Genomic DNA, 9314 nt, shown 5'->3' with positions numbered 1-9314 from the left:
CAAAATAAATAAACATACAAGTGTATGCTTTTAACAATCTAATTAATCTACCAATAACCAAACCAATCAGCCAAACACAAGTTAATTACAAGATAATAATAGATAATTCTACATAAAATCAGAAAACATTCCTCCCATATTATCAACCAACCATCTACCATTATCAATTCAAAATATTCAAACAACACACAAGTTTTCTTCCTTATCTCACCGCAGCACACAAATTTCTCAGATCCTACTTCACTAAGACACAAAAGTTCTCAACCTTCTGTTATCACCACAACACACAATAATAATCTCAGGACCTACTTCACTATGGATGAATATCTAAGATATTCAAACTCTTCTAACATTTGCATAATATTATAACAAAAACAAAAGTAAGACAAGATACCTCTTGCAAAATGTTGGAAATAAAGTTTCCTTCCAATTTAAAATCCAATGACGCCACTAAAATGAAAGCAAAATTACATACCAATTAATAAACTATCAACATCAATAGACAAATTAATTGAGATAATGTAAGAAAATGTGTTAAGAAAAAAAAATAAAACTCTAAATTTTTATATTATATTCTATGGTGGAGGAATACATGGTAACAATTTTATGGGCTGTCTTGACTCTTGAGACCAATTTTATTCCCATATAAGCCTTTCAATGAATACTAATAATAGCCAAGTAGAAAAGAAAATGCAGAGAACACCTCTTTGATTAAACAGACCAACAATCAAATTCAACAAGAGTGGGATGGAGTGAAGAAAAGAGAAGCCCTTAGATGGTTTAGCAGCAAAAACTCATATAAAAACAAATGTAGATTGCTTTATTTATTATCACCTATTAGAACAGTTCATGTATATGCATAGCTAAGAAAATACATTATATATTATCTTAATCAATAAAGAAAATCAGTAGAACAAGAAACCTTATGACTACAATTAAAACGTAACTGAACATGTTATATATGCAGCAATTATATACAATCACTATTGTAAACATCAATCATAACTCAGACAACTACAGCTGAAGTCCTCAACCTTAAAAGGAATAATCTCAAGACATTGCATCAACTTATAAAAAAGAAAATGCTAACATTACTTGTACACGTATATTCCATAAAAAAATTAAAAAGAAAAGGCACATGGGACAAGAATAAACCACCACCCCACAAGAGAACCCTATTGGCATCCTCCAACTAATTACTATGAACCAATTCCTCTGCCTCAACTAAGTAAGCATAAATCATACTAAAGCCCCACCAATATTAGTTTTCAAATTCTCTTATAACATAAAATATAGTTTTCAATACATTTAAGTTATTTACCATATCAATCTATGCAAATAATAAGATTTTTGAACAATTTTAAATCTAACACGCATCTTTAAATAAAACTCACTTGCTAGAATGCTGGTAAGACTCTTCTCAACTGCTTTTCCAAGAATATCATTGTTTGCATAATCCATTTCCACTCTTTTCATCTCCCAAAATCTATTTTAAAAATAATAATAAAAAAGAAATCATTCCTTTTAAATAGAAGTCAATAATATTAAGCGAACTGATCTAAAAGCATGTTGCTTCATACATTTTAATTTCTCATTAAGACCTGGCTAAAAGCAATCAATACAAAAATATTATATAACCACTATGTAAAAAAGCAATCAGTTGAATATTTATATTAGATGAAATTAACGCATAAATGATCAACTCTTAATAATGGACCCATTCTAAAGATACTTTCATCTTTTACCGAAACATTGTCGGAATCACAAATTGTTAAGTGCTTATAGTAACTCTTAAAAAACCATATTAATTATCAAAAGTATCAAAGAAAGAAGCCTAAATAATATAAATTTGCATATAGATATAGACCTATTTTGTAAAATTATTACTAGGCAGCCACAGAAACGCTCAATGGATTCCTTCCATCCTTGTTATTAATATAAATTAAATTATAAAATAAAGTTGCTAAATACCTACTCATCTCTCTTTGTTCAAAAACAACTTCAGAATAGAGGAAAAGCTGAAAGGCATAAAAGAACTCAAGAAAATAAAAGGTCAAGCAAGAAACTAGAATACACTGAAGCCATATATTATATTAACTCAATGACTAAGAAACAAAAGAAAAAATTGAGTTGAGTACATACCATGTTCAGTAATTGGAGATAAGCACTTGGTCATTATCAAATGAGAATGGCAGGTTTCAATAATTTCATAATTTGCTTGAATATGGAAGCAAATTTTCAATTATCAAATGGCCAAAATCTCACAATCCAATTTGGTTGTATCCTCAATTAGACAAGTGCCAATGATCTCCATTTCATCATTACAAAAAAATACATAAAGGTAGTGTGCAAAAAATAGTATTTCAGGCAAAAAGATAACTAATAAAATAGAAGAACAAATTTACTAAACATAAAAATGAAAGGATAAAGCAGAGTACACACCTCTGTTTCTTTCTGAAGAGACGTGAAAGAAGTGACAAGAGACTTTGCATTTGGTCTCTCACGTGCTTCATACTGCAAACAGTGGGAAGCTAAACGCACAAGTTCAGTTCCATCATCATTTGAAAAATTACCCTCTAGAGCAGAATCCATAAGCATCAGAAAATTCTTGCCACGAATTAGATCAAGTGCCTGCAAACAATATAAACCAACAATGTTGATCCAACTTATTATCCAGTTAAAACCAGAGATATGTGCTTATGAACTGATGTACATATATTTACTCTTCATGTGTTCCTGTCTCAACAACTAGTCCTTGTTGTATAACAGCAATACTGTCAACATTTCTTATGGTGGATAGTCTATGAGCCACAACTACGGTTGTTCTTCCAACCATGAGCCTGTCTAGAGCCTCTTGAACAATGCTCTCTGACCCCGCATCAAGCACACTGGTTGCTTCATCAAGGAGAAGGATTTTGGGATCTTTCAACATAGCTCTTGCAATTGCAATTCTCTGTTTTTGGCCACCAGAGAGTTGGATTCCTCGTTCTCCCGCCTGGTTTTTGAAATAAGAAGTACACACGATTAACATTCACTCCCACAGTACTTATATTATCAAGGTTGAAAACTAAATAGGATATCTAGAAATTTTCCCTCCTAAATGACTAGGAAACAATAATAAGAAAAAGAGATTAAAACAGAACCCTGCGTCGTAAGCTACCCAAATAATTTAATTTGAAGTTCGATAACAAATACTTGCCTGAGTGTTGTAACCATTAGGCAGCAAAGTAATGAAACTATGAGCATTTGCTGCACAAGTTGCAGCTTCTACTTCCGCCATTGTTGCATCCGGCTTTCCATAGAGTATGTTTTCCAATATGGTGGTCGCAAAGAGTGCAGGCTCTTAGTTCACTAGCCCAATCTGATCGCGTAACCATTTCAATTGCAATGTTTTTATGTCTACATTATCCAGCAAAACCTGTCCTGCTCACCCACGATAAAACATCAATACAACAAGTTAGATAAGGACAACTTTATTTTCAATCTATCCACAAGAGCAGAGTTTTTTAATTACCCTGATTAGGATCATAGAATCTTTCGATGAGAGAGACAACAGTGCTCTTTCCTGATCCACTTCCACCAACAACAGCAACAGTTTTCCCAGCAGGGAAGAAGATTGAAAAGTTTCGGAAAATGAAAACATCTGGCCTTGATGGGTAGCTGAAAGATACTTCCTTGAATTCTATATTGCCATTAACCCCGTCCAAGCATTTTCCATCTAATGTGTCTTGAGTTATGGTTGGCTTTTGATTGATAATGTCCATCAACTTGTATCCAGCCATTTTACCTTTGTTGAATGCCCCATGGTTTGAGAATGACTGACCCAAGCTCATGTTAGATTTATTATTGTACGTTAATCAAGAGTTTATTCAATTAAAATGGAAATCTATAAACCTAAGCTTGAATTCTTACATGCCACCAACAATGGCAGAGAATATAGCAGTGAAAGCTTTCCCCCCATCACTCTGGCCATTTCTGATGAACACGCCCGCCTACCAGAAAACAAGGGCCCACGACATGCAAGCAATACCATAGGTACATCCTAATCCCAAACCTTTGGCCATTCCCGCCTTGTAGCCAAGCTTCAACGTATTTTGAATGGCATCTGAATAGGAATTTAGGGCCTTGCTTTCGCCACATACGAGTAGACTGTCCGTACTTGTGCAATAGCCTAAGACAGAAAACAATTATGAAAAAACCCAGAACAATTAACCAGTTACTAAGGTGAAACATAACATGTGATATAACTACAAGAAGGAAATGAAAACCGTCTAGTTACTTACACTATTTGGATTCTCTTCTCATTTGGCCAAAAGAGTACTAAAAACTAACTTAGCTAACAGTGTGTTGCACATGGGATATCACCAACTAAAAATGAAAATTGTCAAGTTACACTATTTGAATTATCCTATCAGGTAGGCCAAAAGAGTCAAAATCCAACTTAGGAATTAGTCGTTTTGCTTAAAACGCAATCATCATTGTCATTTTCCCAAACAGTAAACCTTCGCACACTTCTGAAGTTTTCTTCTTTTTTTATCTAATATTCCTACCAACAAAAAAAATGGAAAGGAGAGTCTAGTGGAACAAACAACTTTCATTTCATGCGTGGTTGGTTTCACATGTCAAAACTCATCATTTCACACACAAATAAAGGTAACAGAGAAAATACTACACAAAATTTAAACCGAATACTAAAAGTAACAAAACATAGCAAAGCAAAACGACACTAAATGAAAGATTGTCGTTTTGATATAAGCCAAAGAGAAAAAGTTGAACCCAAACTCACTTGCTCGGCAATTACTCCGGCGTTTGCATAAGACTGTCGACTCTTGGAGGTTAAACCAGTGAGCGTAAAAGCATATAAGCCTCCGGCAAAGGGAATCCTGGGAATCACCACCGCACTCAGCAGAGCTAACCGCCATGCCGAAACAAAACCCACCACCAGTCCAGCCAGAAACGTTGACAGATAATGTATGAAGTTTCCCACCTAAAAAAACAAAACAAACAAACAAAACGAAATGACATCAATACGACAACGTTTCATTATTGCCTTGTGGTTCCATGAAGATCAGACATTGCTCCATCCATGGAATATAGAGCAAAAACAAAGGCGAGAGGTAACAGCGCACGTTAACCAAGTACTTGCTAACGTGCGCCTCGATGAGAAGATGAAATTGTGGGCCCCCCATTAATGTATTAGCCAACTACCGCCGTACCCAGATAAGCATATCTCGATCTAAGGCCACTCCATTGACTAGACTAATCCATTCTCTTTTCCTTCTTCTCTCTCTTTTTTTTTTTAATTTTTTTTATTGTTCTGGGTGAAGATGAGTCAAGTGAGAATACTAGCAAGTAATAACTACATGCATGTGTGAGAGCGAGAGAATGTAATTAATGAATATGGGAGAGTAGACAAAACCAACCTTCTCACTAATGGCGTCTTGGACTAGAGGAGTGTCCGTAGAGACACTGAAGACTATATCCCCTGTTCTAGCGTTTGTATCAAAAAAGCCCACGTCTTGTTTCAGCACAGCGTCCAAATATTTCTTTCTCAGAGTCCCCACTTGTCTTTCTCTGGTGTACATCCAGCATGCAATCTCTGAATAATTTTTTTTAATTTTCCAAGATAAGAAGAAAAAAAGTTTCAAAATTTTGATCTTTGAGCTTATCTACAAATTAAAAACAGTATTATTTGAACAACGTAAGAGAAGATGATGAGTGAGATTGGCTAGTTAAAGAGGAAAAAGAATATTGCATTAGTTGATGAACCCATGTGGGCTCGGCACCAACCAGTCTCAGCAAGCCTATATGGTCCAAACTAGGTAGTGTATCATCTTTCAGGATCAGCAAAGAGACTAAAACTAAGCCAAGAAGAAGAAAAAGTTGCAAAAATAATTTAATTTTCACATACCTGCATAGGATGATACGCACACAATGAGGCCTAGGTAGACAAAATATAGTGAATACTGCAAAAATGGAAGAAAGAACCAAAAAGAGAAAATTAATGTATCAGATCTCAAATCTAAGTTCAATCAAAAGTATCGTTCTTTTGAAGAATATTATTATTTGAAGATAGTGTCATTGCCAACCTTTGACACTTCATCAGTCATTTTCTTTAAATCCATTTGGTTTTTGCCAAAACCATTGACCATTTCACCAAACAAGAGGAAGAAAATGGGCATGGAGGAGACATGGATAACGGCTCCTATACTGCCAGTTTTCATGAGAAGCCAATCATACTTGTCTGCAAAACATAAAAGTTGGTAAAAGGGAAGGGTTTGCTCCTTCTTCTTCTCAGCTTCAGGCACTCCGCAAAGTCGTAAGACCATGTATGGGGGCGATAAACAAGCAAGTACTTGGGCAATCAAGGAAATTAAATACCAATATTTCACTTTTAAGTCCCATGAAAAACCTTTTAATGAAAAAGATCTTGAATGAAACATCAATTTTATTCAGTCTTAGTCATTTTGAACAAGTCAAAAACCTACAATGCATTTTTCAGCCAAACAATAACCAAATACATCTTCCCAGCTTCACTTTCAGTCATTTTAGCTTTATTTAATAAATTATCACCCATAAAAAGGAAACCTAACGGAAGTATGTACAAACATATACATATAAATATATATATATAAAGAAATAAAGTAGCTTACAGTGAAAAAGATGCTTAGCCAGAGTTTCATGGGGCATAAAATCGGCCACCAGCAACCTCTCATCTCCTTCGCAACAACACCCAATCAGATTGGCTAATCACTCACTTCTGAGACTCCTAACTGACCTAGCTTCTTAACTAAAACATATGAGATGATTGAGAAAAAGAAACCCTTTACCACGCCACCTCACATGAACCCAATGGCCCAGAAAAATGGCACGACAGATGACCCCAATGTAAGACAGCACCTGTGAACACAGACTCCTCACCCACGGAGAGCAGGAACCCAAGGGCTGCAAATTGGAGGGCAGAGGGATGAATCATATGGTATCGTTCCATAAAAAAGATGTAAGCCGAGGAGAGAAACGAACCTGAGATAGTGGGCGTGAGGCAGAGATAGATCTCTGGAAGGCGTGACTTCATGAGGCGTGACTTCTTGAGGCAGAGAAAGAACTCGTGAGGCAGAGAAGCTCCACTCTGGAGCGTGACTTCGTGAGGCGGAGAAAGAGCTCCACTCTGGAGCGTGTCTTCGTGAGGCAGAGATGAGTTGAGAAGACTTCGTGAGGCGGAGAGACGAGACGAGAGTGAGACTTCGTGAGGCGGAGACGGCAGAGAGACGAGACGAGAATGAGACTTTGTGAGGCGGAGAGGGCGGAGAGACGAGACGAGAGTGAGAGATGGAGGCTGAGAGAAATTTTTGGGGTAACTGAGATTTAGGGAATTTGGCAGATGAGACTAAAAAAAAATTCATTTTATCGCCTGAGGTCTATTCATATGGCGCCAAAATATAATGTTCCGTGTGTTTTTAATCACCCACCATTAATAGCACTTTTAAATATATGCTATTTTTTAATGTAATATATACTACAAATTGTTGTAGTGATAGGTCGTCAATGTACTAGTAGAGAAAGAGAAATGATAAATTTTGTCAATAAGTTGTAACTTGTTAGTCTTCTGAGGTGGTTTTTGTACCAGCCTTTGTTAGTTGTATCTTGCTTTGTTGATCAATAAAAATTTTCCTTTTGATAAAAATATATATATATATTAATGGCCATTAACTCATTAACGTGGTATGCGATAAAACCATCTAGGTCATCAGTCTACTAATCGAGGTAGGTTAGATCACAACTATAGTATATGATAACCCATCTAGGTCCTCTTTCTACTAATCGACGTAGGGTAAATCATTACTCTAAACCACAAAAATGATAAAAAATCCTTGGGGCTTGCTATCTAAGCAAGTCATATGCCCAAGCGACTACAAAAAATATATCATATCATAGCATAAAACATATCATAACATATTATATAAACACATATAATCTAAGCTATTTTTCTTACCAAAAATCGGGATATGGAGGCAAGAACGGGATTGGAACACTCCTAAAACCAACTATAAAAACCATGAGTTTCTGAAGAAAAGGAGATGAAAAAGAGAACTAAACCATCAAGAAGGAAACTTATCGAAAACCTTAAGTTTCAAAGAACTTAAACACCTAACCAAGAATCATAACAAGGATTTAGGATCTGTAAGAAAACAAAAGAAAACTAAAGAACCATGAAGAACTGAAGTTAAGGATAAGAATAAATTGGATGAACTATGACTTTGATCTACACCTCGATACCGAAATAACACTCTATCTTACTTCCCAAGTGTTTAGAAATGCTTAGATTGGAAAATCTTTTAACCCAAAACCCAAGTGTTTTCTCTCTATAGTAATCTTAGCAGGTTAGAGGCTCTGAACAATGCTTGAATGATGAGTGAAATGGCTGAGTACTAGGTCCTATTTATAGAGTTCACGGAGTGAAACTAACCCTTTTTTAAAATGAATAAATAAATGAATATAAATGAAAAAGATTTGAATTTTCATTCAACAGATGCCCAGAACTCAGTCGGGATCTTTCAAGAGCAAGTCAAGTGGTTAAGGTGTTTTTAAATCTTAAATTCTCAAGTAATTCAAAAATGTCTCCTAGGGGCGATATTTCGCCTACCCTGGGCATATATCGCCTAGATCTATATCTCGAGTCTTTGTGATTTCATTCACTCGAAGTCAACATGTTTTTCGTATCACCTAGTTATTCTTTTAATTAAATTATTCATCTAAAATCCTTAAATAAACAAGTTTGTGACAAGTGTCACACTCTTAATAATTCTATCTAAACCTTAGGTTATAATAAACAATATTTCTAGGACCAGCTATATTAATCAAACCTTATGTTATAATTAATATTTCTAAATTATATGTTAAACTTATAAAATCCATAAATTTTGCTACAAGTTTCCAACTAAGTCTCGGCTTGAACCAATATCCACAGAAACTAACATACTACAAGCTATTACTACTACTATCTCGCTAAGTAAAATTCTGAGACACTGCAACACATAAGTACAAGAAAGTATTTTGGCCGAGACCCCAAGAAGGGCCTCACTATGTGAAGCACACTACTTGCAAATACACAAGGACCCCACTACGCGAGGCCCATCTCGAGTTTCATTAGGATGCTCCAAGGGGTTTTAGATCAGGAAAGTGCTTTATGATGCTTTCGAGCCTTGCTCGAAGGACCCCTTAAGGACCTCACTATGTGAGGCTAGGGACACTCTTGGAGAGCCGCGCTGAGACTCTCGAAGACTTGTAGACCTCGCTCCGAGGACCCCTTAAGG

The 9314-nt window shown here is 35.7% G+C and overlaps 1 pseudogene; it reads right to left on the bottom strand.

The window, feature by feature from the left end:
• Positions 1-1886: 1886 nt before the first annotated feature.
• Positions 1887-6239, bottom strand: LOC133825141 (ABC transporter B family member 19-like; annotated as a pseudogene).
• Positions 6240-9314: the final 3075 nt, after the last annotated feature.

Source organism: Humulus lupulus, chromosome 3 (assembly GCF_963169125.1).
Source record: "Humulus lupulus chromosome 3, drHumLupu1.1, whole genome shotgun sequence".
NCBI lineage: Eukaryota > Viridiplantae > Streptophyta > Magnoliopsida > Rosales > Cannabaceae > Humulus > Humulus lupulus.
The sequence above is the reverse complement of the archived record's forward strand: the minus strand, read 5'-3'. Positions and strand labels throughout refer to the sequence as shown.